A 16159-nucleotide genomic window follows, 5' to 3' on the forward strand; every position below is an offset into this window, starting at 1 on the left:
CCACTTCCCAGTTCTGGTCTCTGGTGATGTAGCCCCTGCACAGCCCTTGGGCCAGTGCCCATCTGCTATACCTGACTGGCCCCTGGGGTGTGGCTCGGCAGCACTGTGACTCTGACTGGGGAGGTGTCCATGAGGATTAGGGTTTGCTTGATAAGTAGCCTGAGCCAGACTCCTTATGCAGGAGTCTGGGATTAGGGGCCTCTGGCCCCAGGGGCACCAGGTGTTTCTCATCCTAGGACTCGTGCACCAGTAGAACTCCCGAGATCCCGTGAGATCTTCTTCCGCTGACACTCAGTGCATCCCAGCCCATCCTCTCCCGGCCTCTCCTCGTTTTAAAATGAGGAAAGTGTGGTTCAGCTAAACTTAAGTGAATTGCCAAAGGGGATATAGACAATAAGTGGCAGAGCCAGAGCTAATGCTCAGGTTTTCCAAGTTTGGCATCTTTATCCTTCCTTAAGGCTAGGTTTTCCAGGAAAAAAAAAAAAATCAATATACAGATGCAAATTACCTCAGGTATGATCTTTAAGTATTTTGGTAGCCCAGTCAGGGAACACACCATCCATCCCAGGTAACGGCTGTTTACTTCTAGGTTTCCACTTTTTCTCACTGTTCTCCTGCACTTTCAGCCCTCTCCACCATAGCAGCCAAGGAGGTATGTGGTAGGCAGAATAATAGCCCCTCAAAGATGCCCCTGTCCTAATCCCTGGGACCTGTGAATATGGCAAAGAGGCATTGAGGTAGCAGAGAGGATGAAGGTTGCTAATCAGCTGACCTTACAATAGGGAGATTATACTGGATTATCTGAATGGGCCCAATATAACAAGCATCCTTAGAAGTGGAAGAGGCCATCAGAGTGCACGGCAGCTGGCGGCCACTTGCACAGCTATGGCCAAAACCAACACTCAGGACCTTCCTGGCAAGAAGGAAGAGCTGCTGAAACATCTGGACAGCCTGAAGGTGGAGGTCTCCCAGCTGTGCCTTGTCAAAGTGGCAGGTAGCATGGGGTCCAAATGCTCCAAAATGTGAGCTGTCCGCAAGTCATCACCCATGTTCTCACCATCATCAACTAGACTCAGAAAGGAAACCTCAGCAAGTTCTGCAAGCCCAGGATCTGTGGCCCAAGAAAGCATGTGCCCTCAGTCTCAGCAAACAGGAAGTGAACCTGAAGACCAAGAAACAGCAGCGGAAGGAGCAGCGATACCATACCTGAGGCAGGAGTACACGGTCAAGGCCAGAGCATCCACATTAATAAAACACAAACTGACTGGGGAGCGGGGAGGAGCTGCTATACTGTCTTGAAAGATGGAGGGAGGGAGCCACAAGCCAAGAAATGTGGGCAGCCTCTAGAAACTGGAAAAGGCAAGGAAATGGATTCTTCCCTAGGGCCCCAGAAAGAAATGCAGCCCTGCCCACATTTTGATTTTAGTCCAGTGAGAACCGTTTCCAACTTCTGAACTACAGAACTGTGAGAACAAATTTGTGTTGTTTAAGCCGCTAGGTTTCTGATAATTCATTACAGAAGCACTTTCTATACTTCTTAAAAAAAATACTACATTTTAAAGCACTAGATCTGAGCTCCTAATTTTTTGTTATTAACTCAGTCCTACTCTTCTACATAAATATGGCTACATGGTTCTTCATTCAATATGGAAACTAAAAACACTATCTAACAAAGCAAGATTTTAATCAAATTGCCCTAGTTTTTATTTCAGAAAAGCTTGTCCGAAAATGAGAGTGAGTTAGTGCCCATCTCTAGCGAAGATGGTTACTTTCCTGTTTAGGAGTCTGTATTATTCATTGGTGAATGATTGGTGAAAGAACCAAAGCATGGTTAACTTCATTTTTCAACAGAAGAATTTCACTTCCTCACAACATTCGTTCCATTTCTTAAAATGTTTCACTTTACAAAGTGCCAGGGCAGAGGGTATTAGCTTTATTTAGGTCACAGACTCTTTGAGAATCTGAAGAAAGATACAGACTTTCTCTCCAGAAGAAAACACATTAAAAATATACAAAAAACTTTTCATGTCTTTTTTTTTGCAGTGGAAATTGAAGTATTTTACAGAGACTATAAAGTCATATCTCTATTGCTCTCACCACCTTTCTCTTGACATTAATGCCTATTTTCCTCAAACACCTGAGATAAATGCAAATTTTTCAGGTAAAAATAAAGTTTACTTCAGCTCAAAAGTAAGCTTCTACAAGAAGGCTGATATTTGGCTTTGATATTGAAATTATGGAGTGGTTTTTGTCACAGCAATAGGCTTGTTATTTTTGACATCTGTTTGACTATGACTTTTCAGTTTCGTGGCAATAAGTGCTTGAAACACTGACGTGGCAAAAGAAAACAATAGCAAACAAAATGGGAGCTGGTGTGGCTTCATTAGATGAAGGTTAGGCATAGTGGGACTCCTAGAGTTCTCCAAAAAACTTCTTAAATTCATATTGTGTCGATGAGATTATCTTTTGAAAAGTCTGCATCATTAATGCTTCATCACTTTAAAAAAAATTATTAAATATACATGGTTCCATGTTAAGGTCATTGGAGGTAGAATTAGCTTTCAAAGAGTTATCTGATGATTCCAGCAGTCTATGGGTTTCTACCTTAAACAAATTGGCAAGCTTGGTCACTCCTGTTCCAGTTTGCAGAAGCACTTCTCCAGGCTTGGAACGTTTAGATAGATGTCTGCCTCTGACATGCCCTTCCAGAGAGGCAGTTGAGCTAAAAGAATTTAAATGGAAAGATTTACCTAGATAATTGGGCAAGAATAGCCATCAAGTAAAGCAAACTATGAATGGACTCTTTCCTGTTGGCTTATTCTAATTGGATTTCCTTTGTCTCAGAAAAGCAGAACTATTGTTTGAAGGTCAACAAGATGTTTCCAGACAGGTCCTCTGAAAAGCTAGTTAACTTCTGTATTGCAGCAGTGAACTTCCTATTCTACTCTCATTTCTTTACAAAACTTCTTGACATAGCAGCGTGTCAGCCCTGGCTTTCAGAAAGTTGACAACAGTTGTAGAAATAGACACGATTTTTTCAAGATCGCTGGCAGAGTCATTGACACCACTGCATGTTGAGATGAGGAGCACGTTTCTTCACCAAAGCAGCAGAACCAGATGTGTTGCCAAGCATCACAGATGCTCCATCTGAGCCCAAGGTGCCAAGATTTTTATTCCGCATGAAAGTTTGTTTGGCAAAGAAATTCTTCACCATGTTAAAGACATTGACTCTGCAGATTCCAAGAGGAGTTCACGAAGTAGGAATTCTTACTTGATTGTAAGAACTTGCCAACAGGAGTTGGCTATGCAAACAGAGGTATCTATTTTCATTAAGTTACATGCAAAAGAGAAATATTAAGGAAATGTCAGAAATTCTCATAGTGTTGACATCATTTGATGAGAACACAACTTCAAGAAATGTGTGGCTTCACCAAAATATTTTCAGTGGCATGTGGGTTATTTTTCTTGGTGATATGATGAACTCAAAAAATGTTTTAATACAAGTCTTTTTTTCTTGGGGCAAATCCAAAGCTAAGTAAAGTCCTAGTCTTTAAAAATCAAGATGTTTTTATATAAAGAAAAAGTTTCACAAAGTCTAATAGATTTTCAGAGTAGGCTGCCTGAGGTACTCCCAATTTTATTGGTTCCGTGCTTCCATTGGCCAGAATCTTGCTACACAAGAAATACTGCACTTTTGGGGTTCCATCACACTCCACAACTAATATAAAATCGCTAGATATAAAAACTTCATGATACTACTTTTTTTTTGAAATTTTCCAACTTAAGCTAGACTCAAAGTAAACAAAGATGTATGGCCATATTCATGTTAATGGGGTGTGTTTTCTTAGATTGCTATCATTAGGAAACTATTCTAGAGGCCTTAACATGGTAGTGATGATGTCACCTGTCTATTTACCTTCAGTAGCATCTATGGAAGATTGCCTTCTCTTCAAGATATACTTTCCTGCCTACTGATCTTAGGCTTAGCCATGTCACTCACTTTGGCTGACCCATGCTACTTCCCAGCAGAAGGTTCAAGAACCATCCTTGGCTCTGCCATCTCTCTTTTCCTTCTGCAACACAGCTAGAACTGTCTACTAGGAGGTTCTCCTTTGGCCTGAGTTCTGGAATAAAGATGACATGGAGCCAACGCATATGGACATGTGGTGTGAACAAAAAATAAACCTTTGTTTTTATAGGCCTCTATGATTTTGAGGTCTTTGTTACTGCAAAATAATTTAGTCTAGGCTGATAGATGCAGCATCCCCTCCCATCCCACTCTGTGTGAATCAATGTCTTAATATTATAATTTGACATAAAACATGAATTTTTTATAAAAGTAATCCAAGTTTCAGAAGGGAAGTTTTAAAATATGTTTTTTCTTCCTAAGTTCACAGAACTACCTCCACCCCTTGAAGCCCAATCTCAGATATAGGTTGAACTATTTTGCTATTGTGTCTCTCTCATTGAAAAATAATACTTTTTTCCCATAAACATATATTGAGAAACAAGTCACTGGGTAGACAAAGAAAAATATGACACAATATGGCCCTTCAGGAGTCGCTATCTGATGGGACCCTTGGTTATGTAAACTAATAATAATAATGCAGTGAGAAAAATGTTATAATAAAGTTATGAAAAGAGTTTGGGTGGGAAAAACAGAATGGTCAGCAAATGTTGCACAGAGGAAGTGGCATTTAGTTTGGGTCTTGCAGGATGAATCAGAACGCACGAGGAAGTGTGGTACGTAACATCAAGGAATGTGTGGTGTAGCGGGAGCATAAAGTGCAGGAGTGGAAGAGGAGGAAAATGACAGTGGAAAGGTAAATTTAAGGTTGTGAATGTTTTAGCCATCATCCAGGAATTTGAATTATATTCTCCAAGCAATGAGGAATCAAAGGCAGTTCTAAAGTAGGAAATTGTCATGATGAAATTTGTGTTTTAAGAAGAGAACTTTGGCAACAGAGCAGAGGATGGAAGGAGAAGGAAATGAGACTTGAAGTAGGGAAGTATGCTAGGAGGTGCCAGAGTAGCCCTGGCAAGAAAGAAAGGCATCATGCACTTAAACACCAACAATGAGAATAGAATAGAAAGAAACAAATTTGAGAGATATTTTTAATAGTAAATGTAACAAGATTATTGAAAATAATTTCCGTTGAATAGAGTAAGGGAAAATTTAGGGTCATGGATGACTGTGAGACGCCTAGCTGACCTATCCTTGTATTTGTGTAGCAGTTCACATGTTTCAAAGTACTTTCCCTTCCCTACCTTATTTATGTTCACATTAACCCTGTGTATTGGCTTATCAAGTATCATTCCCATGCTTCAGTATCAGGAAGATTAACTTGGCTAGTGGGGAAGTAGCTAAGATTAGAAACCAGATAATGTGGCTAAAATAGAGATGTAGTTGAGCCTAAAAACAAGTTAACTTATCTAATAGAGACAGCTAAGACTAGGAACTAGGTAACTTGTCTGATGGTGAAAAAACTGAGATCAGAAAACAAGTCCTCTAATTTAATTTTTCTTCCCAGACATGTTGTAGCAAAGCCTGTTGACCCACCTAGAAATGACAACTAGGCCACTTGGAATGCAATCTTGCATAGCCGTAGCCCGTTCTGTTCAGGATAGACAGAAAGTGTCCTATATGCTTGCCTGGCCCTCTTTTCCCTGGGCACTAGGTCTTGAGAGCATTTAGAAAAATGATGGCAACAGGTTCATACACAGTGCCTTTTATCCGTTCAGCATGCTTTCAATAAGTAAGCACAGTCCAGTGTGGAAACAAGAAGTATCAATGTAAAAGGAGGCAAAATATTTTTAATGCCTCAAAAGTTGGTTCATGGCGAAAGGTATATAGTAACCATGCTTATTCTGGCTTTGGTCTGAGAGTCATTAGGACAATATGATGCTGGAGGAACATGGGTCAGTTAAAAAGCAGCTACTATTGCCACTATTTTATAGATGAAAAGACTGAAATCTCTGAGACAGAAAGTAACTTGCTAAAAGTCACAAAAGAAGTAAAACAACCAAACTTTAGACTCTGGTTTGTCTGCCTCCAAAGCCCACCATTTTTTGTATAACAACCCCCTCCCCTTCCTAAAAAAAACCTTAGTAACCTAAAGCAATAATTTACCATTCTTTTACTATTCAGTGGGTTGTGTGGGCTCACCTGGGCAGTTCTTGCCCAAATCTCTCGTGTGGTTCTAGTCAGATGTCTGGGGCTGCAGTCATCTAAATGCTCAACTAGGCTGGACATTCAAGATGGTTCAGTCAGATGACTGGAGTTGTTGCTGACTTCTCATAACACGGCAGCTTGGTTCTGAGAGGGAGAATCCAAAAGCGAGTGTTTTCAAGAGACCCAGGTGGAAGCTGCAAGATTTCTTATGACCTAGCCTTGGACGTCGCAGAATGTCGCTTCTGCCATATTCTATTAGTCAAGCAAGACACTAAGGCCAGCCCAGATTCAAGGAGAGGATGAAATAGATTCTACCCCTTAATCGGGAATGTCAATGTCATATTGCATAAGAATCTAAGGGATGGGAGATATTGTGTGGCCAACTTTGGAAAATATAATCAGCCACAATTTCCAAAGAGCGAAAGCTTCTAACAGATGTCCAACAGCATTAAGGAATGTGGAGCCTATTGCATACGAGAAGACTCTCTCTTTATCTAAGATTTGTCAACGTATAGTGCTGGATTAGGTTACCTCAAAAATTAAACAAGCGTGTACCTTCAAATTGCCTGGTATATCCAAGTTTTATCATCCTATATATTTTTATTTCATTTTTTGTTTTTGACTTATAAGATGAGAAACAACAAAGGACTGACTGAATTGTCTTTCTCTGCATCTCTGCTGAATAACCGAAGGGCTAATTGTCTTTCTCTGCATCTCTGCTGAATAACCGAAGGGCTACCTAAATCTCTCCTTTTGCTTTGCCCATGGGTAAGGATTCAGTACAAAAATTTCACCTTCTACCTAAGTTCTCCCTTAGAACTAGTTGGTAGATAGGAGGGAGTTGTAAAGAATCCTTTTTAAATTCCTATTTAAATTGTAGTGGACATCCGTTGTCCTCCACCAATGAAGGAGGGCAAAATGCCACTGTCCTGTGTTCTGGAAGTCAGGCTTGACTTACTCTGACTGGCTGCCAAAATAAAAAGTCAAGTGAGGAAAAGAGGTTGCAGAACATTTCCTTCCTAAAACATAAGACTTTCTGCTTTCTAGAAAATGTAATTTGAAATTGCCAACAGTTCACATCTGGTATTTTACTAATTTGTTCAAGGATATTTCTCTTAGGATTTACAAGATCACTAATGTCTCTAAAAATTTTGTTGTAGGAACTATCAGTAGCTCGGTCAAGACTCTGCCGGGATCCTTGGAGCTAATGTTTTTCTGCTGTAGTGAGGTAGCATTACGTGGATGTTAAAATCAACATTCAGCATGTTATGCACATAAATGCTATTTCTTGGTTCTGGTATCTTAGCCGAGTATTCTGATCAGCAATGATTTGAGAATGGGAACAGCATCTGTATTCTCTGTGATTCCACACTTGAATATTTTAGAGACATACAAGGTAATATGATAAACGAATATACAGCTGTTGCAGTCTGATAATGTAAGATTTTATTGATTATCCAACAGAGTAACTACCCTGGGTATTAGGTTTGCTTGTCACAACCTTCAGTGTCTGGGGTAGTTGAACAAGTTCTTTTTTTCCATTGAGCTGACCTCAAAGTCGCATAGTTTCTGAATCAAAGTCCTCAGATTTCATACTTCGGCAATTTCTTTCCTTTCTAATGGAGTATATTAGAGAAAATGTGTCACCTTTTGCACCATGTAATATCAAATCAGATCAGAATTCATGCACAATTATGTCAGTGGAAATCTAATAGTACAGGCTGGCTTATCTGTAGATAACACATGGAAAAATAAACTTCCACAACTGACAGATTTACTTGATTTTTTTTCAGATAAGTTATTTGTAAGTAATCAAGCTAAAGAATATAACTGGATTATTTTTCAAACTATTAAAAAAAACCCTCAACAGTAAAATGGTTGCTAAGTATTCAAGTTCCGTCACTCTGCCCTTTTCCCCCCTCTTTCTCTTTGAAAAAGTTTCCAGATAATAAATGCCAAGAAAGAACCAAAAAAAAGAAGACATTTTGCATTAGCTATATTTATTAAGAGAACTAACAACTTTAGGAAAATAAAATTTACATAAAATACGTGAAAATAACGTGCGTTGATAGTTAATGGCATTTAAGTAACACAGGTTATGTGGTCGTCTACCTGGGAATGATATTAGGCTGCCTAAAAAGCATTCTTCTGTGTTTCTCTTTTATAATCAGAAAAAGTCAAAGCCAATCACTAATCTGAAGTCTTCTTGAAACCAATTAAAATAATTTAAGATAAATTGTACTGCAAATGTGCTTTTTAAGTGTTTTAGACTTAGGATGTCTTAGGGATGTTGTAACCCCTTTTAATGTTACTATTTATATATAACTACCATGTGTATAGTATTACACCTTTAATGCACTGTATTAGCTGTCACTTGAAATTAAGTGCAGGCATGTTCTTTTTTGGCCTTCGGTTTCTCCTACATTAAACGTTTAAATAATGATACCAGTAGTAAAGGGTAGGTACTATTCCTGGTGGAAACTGGCTTCTGCATCTGGTTGGTTTGTGTTTGGGTTTCTACGTGAAAAATGTCGTAATATCAGAATCTCTTAGTGTTTACACACCTGGTATCCAGAACTCTACCTGATGTCTTTTCTCAGGGAATTAATGGAATCAAAGCTTAGGGTAGGCATGTTTGATAGATATGCTTTGTCTGTAGAGATCTGGTGATAATTCCATCAAAATTTGTCCCTAGTTGATCATATATCTATGCATTTTTATATCTTTGTGGTTTTCTTCACCAACTCTGTGTTTGCATCAGTGCCTTCATTAGAAGGTCGGGTTTTGAGGATTTAGTAATTCACCTTGAAAATGTACTATAAGTTGAATGTATCAAGCATGAGTTTTCTCCACTCAGCATGAATTTCATAGCATTAAAAAAAGGCAAACCCATAGCTAAAATATTTTCTTGATATCTGTTTCTAATTTGTATGAGGAAAAGTAAACAGATGCTCATTGATTTCAGGTGTTTTTTTTCCTTTTCCATAAGTCATGTTTGCTTTTTATACTATAATGATATTGTGCAGACTTTTCTCCATGATGATAAAACTATGCATTTTCCAAACATACAAAACAATTAGTTTTAATAAAAGGAACTATCCAGATGGGAGCCACTTGGAGGGGTTATAGCTTATACTAAAATAATATGTAATTTGATATGAAAGTTAAAATTCCTTATTTGTTCATAAATATTATATTTATTCATAAATATTACCTTTCCTACAGTCTAAATCACAGTGATATAACTTCCTGTGTGGTTCTTTTCCCATAACAACTGGTGAAAGAGTAATATGTTAGAAAGAGATCAGTTGACCAACCTTGTCATTTACAAGTACTTTTGCGTCTGCATACCCACAGCACAGAAATGAAGGTGGAAATTTTCTGATTAAGAGAAATCAAGATATGGTATTTTTCTCATTCAATATGAATGATTCATTCAATTCATTCATTCCTTCACCTCTTCATGCATGTGCTTAATAAATATTTGTGTACCTGTGACAAATGTCTATTTTGTGCATCGTATACTGACACATTTTAAGAAAAGAGTATAGTGAGTTTTCTTTTCCTTTATTCCCCATCGATCTCAGACTTGCTCTACATCTGTTGCCTCCATTTACTCCCTTCTTTTGTTCAATTGTAATTCTTTCCTTTGTGGCTTCCATCTATACATTTTGTTAAACTTGTTCCCTGAAGACATCAATAACCTCACTTGGTCTCCCACCTTTTTAGTGCATTTATCCCAATGCCCTCTTGACCACCGTTTAATATCCCCTTCTGTCTCCCTGTGCACTCATATTTTTTTTTACTCAAACACTTCGGTTTTCTTTTTTTTCCTCCAATGTTTGGGTACCTCCCAACTTTGTTCTTCCTTAGAGAACTGATTTATGCCCACAATTTTAACTATCACCTCAGTGAAGATAACTCTAAAATCTTTATTTTCATTCATTTATTCGCTCACCCATGCAAAAAGTATTTTGTACTTGGAATGTTCAAAGCACTATTGTAGGTTAACTGAGGGATACAAAGAGAAATGAAACCCAACTTTTCTTCTCAAGGAGCTAAAAATCTCCAGTTATGCCTTTTGCCCCAAGTCTGTTGTCTCTTTCCACCCTCTCAGACATTGAAAGTTGTCCCATCATAACCCCAAACTCAGTATATTTCAATCTGAACTTGTTTTCTTCCTCTAAAAATACCTTCATTTCATGGCTAATGGATTTCTACCAGTAGCACAATTATTTTACTCATTCATGAAGACTCAAAAACTCAAATGTCTTTACTCACTCATGGAGACTCAAAAATTCAAATCATCTTTGGTGGTTCTCTTTCTGCTTAATCCGTAATAAAATTTCTATAGATTTTGATGTTGTAACATTCCTTACTTTGTACCCTTCTCTTAAATTCTCTTGATATGCTCTGCCTTGCTATCTACATGAAATGCCCTTTCTACTTACCCAAGACTCATCAATTCTTTAAAACTCAGGTGGGATCTGCCCCATACTCTGGCCAATTAACTCTTTAGCCAATAGTGAGCTCCACTTCAGAACATCTAATAATGCATTTGTTTTCTTTAGTTGACATTCATCTTTTTTTCTCTTCCTTTTTTTTTTTTTTTTTGGTGTGGAATTATGTGCAAGGCAATGTGCTAAGCACTTCACATACATTATCTCATTTCTTCATGACAACTCTATTAAGTAGGGTCTATCATCCACATTTTATAGATGAGGAAAATGAGACTCCACTAGGCTAAGTGACTTATCCAAGGTTACAAAGAAAGGTTGAAATTAGAACCCAGTTCTATGTAGACGCCAAAGCCTGTGATTTAAACCACTATGCCACGTTGCCTTAGGACATTTACATATTATTTATTAACTCATGATCTTATTTAATTTTAATGTGTTTCATCTCCACAAAAAACATTATAAATTCTAGTCACCAGAACTGAGTATTATAATACATATTATGCACAATGGTATACAAATAGTAAGCTTTGGTCAAATACTCAATGAATAGAAATATATGTATGAATGGAAAACAGCAATTCAGACATCAGACTCCCATAACCACTCCAACTAGCAGTCTTGTATACTGGATATTGTTTGGCAAAAGAAAAGTGACTGTCAATCATCATCATTTTGCCAATATCTTTCTGATATCCTCTCTTAACATCTGCACCTCCCATAAGGAATCAGAATTGAATCTATCTTTGCCAGTATGATAGAAAAAGGAACTTTCTGCTCCCTGTGTATATTCCTATCTCCTTTCACTGATCTCTGAGGCCCAGCAACGACCCATGGTTCTATAGATGATGCAGAGTTGAGTGCAGTTCCTGTCATCACAGAGCTCCAATGTGTCTTCTTCAGTACTCTCCTTTCCATTCTCATAACCACCACCTGATTTCAAGTGCCCCATACCTCGAATGAGCCACCTGCTGGCCACTCTCAGCTATATCACATCTTAAGAATGCTGCCAACAATCACTGAAGATTTCTCAAGGCAGGATAGCATAGTGGTTAAGAGTGTTGGCTCTGGAACCAGGTTGCTGTGTGATGCTGGGCAAGGTACTTCACCTCTATCCCTCAGTTTCCTCATGTGTAAAATGGGGTTAATAGTTTCTGCCTTATAGAGTTGTTATGAGGATTAAATGAATAAATATGTGTAAAGCTTAGAATAATGTCTGTGATATAGTAAGAATTTCCTAAGTATAATGTGATTAGTAGTATTATCATTATTGTTATCAGCAGTGGCAGCATTATCAGTCCTGGGTGCCCCAGAAGATTGTCATGTTATTAAATGAAACTGAGGTCTGAGTAAGGGTAGATTTTAGAGGGGAAGAAAATTACTTCAAAAAAATTGTTTTTATCATGTTGAGTTTGAAATGTTACAAGGCCAACAAATGAGGTATTCCGGCAGATACTAGAACTAGAAATATGGAATTCAAAGAAGAGGTTATGGCCAGAGACTTAAATTTGAGAAGCACTCATTAGAGATAAAAGTAATTACTGAAACAGAGGCTGTTGCCCATGAGGGGAAGAGGGCCAAGGACAGTTCTGTGGAGAACGCCTCCGAATAAGGGGCCAGGGAGCATGAAGAACAGAGCATATGGCCAAGAAGGAATCATCAGAGTGGTAGGAGGGGACTCAGAAGGGTTCTTGTCATGGAAACCAAGAGTTTTGAGAAATATATCACTAGAGTTAAATATCATAAATGCTCATGGAAGATAAGAACTGAAAAAAAAGTCATGAACATTGGTGATTAGATTAGTCATGACCCAGGTGCTCATAGTTTCCCTAGAGTGGTGAGAGCAGACAGTGGAAAGCAGAGGGCAAATTGGAGGCAGTTGGTAGGAAATGCCCTTCAGAATTGTTTGACTCTGCAAGGGTAAGAGGAAGGACAGGAACGTAGGGAATTGGCAAGAACTCGGGGTTTGTTTTAGTAATGGAGCACTCTGACTATTTTAAAAGGAACCAGTGGGGAAGACTGCAGAGCTAGAAGAGTTGGAGAATCAAGGTCTCAGAAGAAGTAGGGGTGGGTGGAAAGAAGATGACAAGAGAAGGGATGAAGTTCCATGGGGAGATTCTGGGTGAAAGGGTGGGTGTTGAGGAAGCACATGTGGCCTCAATTCTCTCAAGAAAGTGGGAGAAATGGTCACCTGTTGTGAGCTGAAAGTTGGGATGGAAGGCTCTGGAGAAATGAAAAAGATTGAAAAAGGGAGGAATGTGATAGCCAGTCAACATGAGATGAATGAAGAGATCATCAAGTAACTATGAAGGCCCTGCTGGGGCTACGTGATATAACAAGAATATATAGTAGCCAAAGCAGGACAGTTCACAGTTCAACAGCCCAGAATGAATTGATCCAGAAACAGGATAATACAGAAACGACATAAGGACAGGTACAATAAAGTCCACATAGATTGCAAGGGAAGGAGGCAAGTGAAACTAAAACTAAGTGAATGGGCTGAGAGAATGGTGAGGAGAAGTAGGAAGCCTCGTAATCCGTGGAATACGAAAGACTTGCCCACGAAACAAAGGTGCAAATGGCAGAACTAGGTAATTGTGTACTCTAGACGCTTTTCTCTCTTTCTCTTTCCTTCTCTCTTTCTTTCTCTCTTTCTTTCTCTCTTTCTTTCTTTCTCTTTCTCTCTCTCTTTCTGTCTCTCTCTGTTTCTTTCTCTCTCTCTCTCTGTCTCCCTCTCTTTCTCTCTTCATCCCCTCCTCCCTCTGTCCCCCACCTCTCTCTCCCTCTCCCCCTTCTTTCCTTCCTTCCTTCGTATTTTGTTTATAATAGAAAACTCTTCCTGGATAATAAAAAAGGATTTATTTTAAAGTTAAATGTACTTTGACACTTCTGAAAGCATCAATCAAACTGTTTAGTAAGGAAAGTTGAATTTTATTCTTCATCTTCTTTAACTTTTCACCTATGGCTTTAGATGAAGTCTGCTTTAAAAGAGGAAGAAAAAAAAGATGTCAAAGAGAGTTGTAAATTATAGAATGACATCTACCATGCAGTTCTTCTGTCACTCTCACTAATATTGCTTAGCATTCTGAGTTTTAAAATAACACAGTTAATGAGATTTAAAACTCTGTGGATGCAGAATACATTTTTGAAAATAAGACTTTTTACTATGCATAGCCAATTATAGTCCACTGAGAAAATGATGTATTTTTCCAATACATTTTTATTATGTACTTAACTGACGGACCTTCCCAGCTTCTTCTTAGACATTCCACTCCATCAGCCACTGTATGTAATATACTTCTTAGGAATCTACTTAAATTTGTATTTACCTGTGAGGCGAGATTGGCTCCAGAGGACACGGTCCTTTTTTCCTTGAGTAAATTGTACATATTTTAGAAAACTATCTAAAAATGTATTTACCTCATATGGAATTCTGGTCTCAAGGGTAATTAAGACCAGTTTTTAAAAAGCATAGCCAATGCACTTTAACTCTCCCAGGTAAATAAGATATATTTTATAATCATCTCAGAACGATTTCTCTCTTCCTTTCCTTCTCTTTCCCTTCTCCTGTAACTATCGCCATGCCTCTTTCATACACATATTTAGTAATTATTTCAATGTTTCCTTAGATACTGCTTTTCTCTTGGGGGCCAGCACACCAATTTATGCTTTCCTTCCATTCCAGGCACTGGTGACTATGCACGGAAGAAGCATAGTCTACCCTACATATAATTTGTAGAAGAGAAGTTACTTTGTGAAAATCCAGATTCTTCTGCATACACATTTTCTTTGGTCTTCACATTTTAGGAAGATGTTTCCCATATTGGGGAGTTGACCCACAGAGCTAAGAGTAGAGTTTTGTTTGCTAAGAGATGCATAATTGAATGAATACTATATTTTGAACTTATTTTAAAAATGGAAGTAATATCTCCAAGTAAATATGCAATAACATCATTGTAATTATTTGCAAAAGCAACAGTATGCCACAATCATTATTAAAACCGAAGAAATAAATGAATTTCCTAGAAATACATGCTTTCTCATTTAGCTATTTTGCACTTCTAAGACATCCTTGATACACTGATTTCTTTGCATACATTGAATAATGAGAACACACAGCCCATTCTTCCTTTATCCTACAAGAATATTGCAATGGTTCCCCCAGGAAGAAAGCAGTGGGAAATCCATGTGACAGTAATTGTTAGGTGGATTGTGCAAAGTGCGTAAGAATAAAACTAAAAGCTTGGGGAAAAGGTGTTTCCTAGATACTGTAAGATGAGTGTAAGAAATAGAATAATGCGTGGTTTGTTTCTCCTCTTCTCTGCCTCTGAAGACCAAGCCTTTACATTTCATGAGGCTGACTTCTGAAGTTGCTGTGGATAAATGTCACTGCTGTGTGTGCACTTCCACTGTGAGGTCAAGGTTTCTACTGGTCTCTTCCTAGTCAGGATATTTGAGACCTGAGAGTTCATCTTGCTCTGTTCAACCAGTGTGAGCCTTTGAACTGGATCCTCTGGGTTGAGGGCTCATAAAACCTTCCATATTAAAGTATTTGCATTGATCGCTAAGCTTCAAGACTTAGATGAGGGCTTTCTCTTGGGTTGGTGGCCTAAATCCTCATCAACTTTCCTGTCCAGATTAGTTTTAGAACTCAGGTGGCTGGGAGTCCTAGTTTGCCTAGCAGAGTCCCAGTTTATGCCTGTTATCCTACTGTAATTATTAATAGCACCCAATTTCACTTTCAGAAGGGCCTTGATTTGGATGATAAAGGATATGATCTCTCTCTTATATGAGTTCTTTGGATTGAGTTTTGTTTTCTTGGGTGTTTTTGTGTTTGTGATTTTTATGTTTATGAGAGGTTACATTTTCTTTTTTTCTACTCAGGTAAATTTAAGGAGATTAAAAAAAAGAGACCATAGTTCTCATCAAAATAGGCTAAGAACTGTGTTAAAACAGATTCTTGAACTCCACCGCAAGTGATTCTGATTCAGTAAGGATGGGGTGGGACCCAGGAATTTTTTTAACTAGGTGATCCTTAGGCACCCTAGAGTTCGAGCTTTAGTTTCAAGCACCTGCAAACTCAGTCTAGCTATGTGACCCCTAAGCTCTGAACTCAGGTGCATGCAAAGGGACGTAACTATCCCAAGGTTCTCTGGTGAACATTCGGTCAAGCTGATCTGCTGCAGTCTGGCTGGGTGATACTGACAGGCTTGAACAACCAATATTTCCCGAGCTAGCTCAGAGGGCTCATCCTCACTACCTTGTCATGGCTGGAACTCAGGTGATCATTTTAAATGAAATTCAATCAGAAGAATTCTCCGATTCTCCAGCCGAACACACAGACACTGCCTTAGCCAGGTGAATTCAGTGACTGCCTGAGGAAGCTATTTTGAATATTTTGCAAGGTGAGTGGTGAGTACCTATGGATTGAATAGTAGTTTATTTCTGGAAGGTTGCTCCTAGAACAAAAGACAAATCATCAAGTGATTCAGCCCCCTCCGTTCCTTCACGCGGCCTTGTGCTGTGCGTA

At 38.6% G+C, this 16159-nt stretch overlaps 1 protein-coding gene across 11 annotated transcripts in view; it reads left to right on the forward strand.

Annotated features, from left to right (window-relative positions):
* Nucleotides 1-16159, forward strand: part of MCTP1 (multiple C2 and transmembrane domain containing 1) — a 507353-nt gene that overhangs the window by 439096 nt on the left and 52098 nt on the right. The gene's annotated exons all lie outside the window — the stretch shown is intronic.

Source organism: Ceratotherium simum, chromosome 4 (genome assembly GCF_057802395.1).
Source record: "Ceratotherium simum simum isolate JZ-2026a chromosome 4, ASM5780239v1, whole genome shotgun sequence".
In the NCBI taxonomy this organism is placed as follows: domain Eukaryota; kingdom Metazoa; phylum Chordata; class Mammalia; order Perissodactyla; family Rhinocerotidae; genus Ceratotherium; species Ceratotherium simum.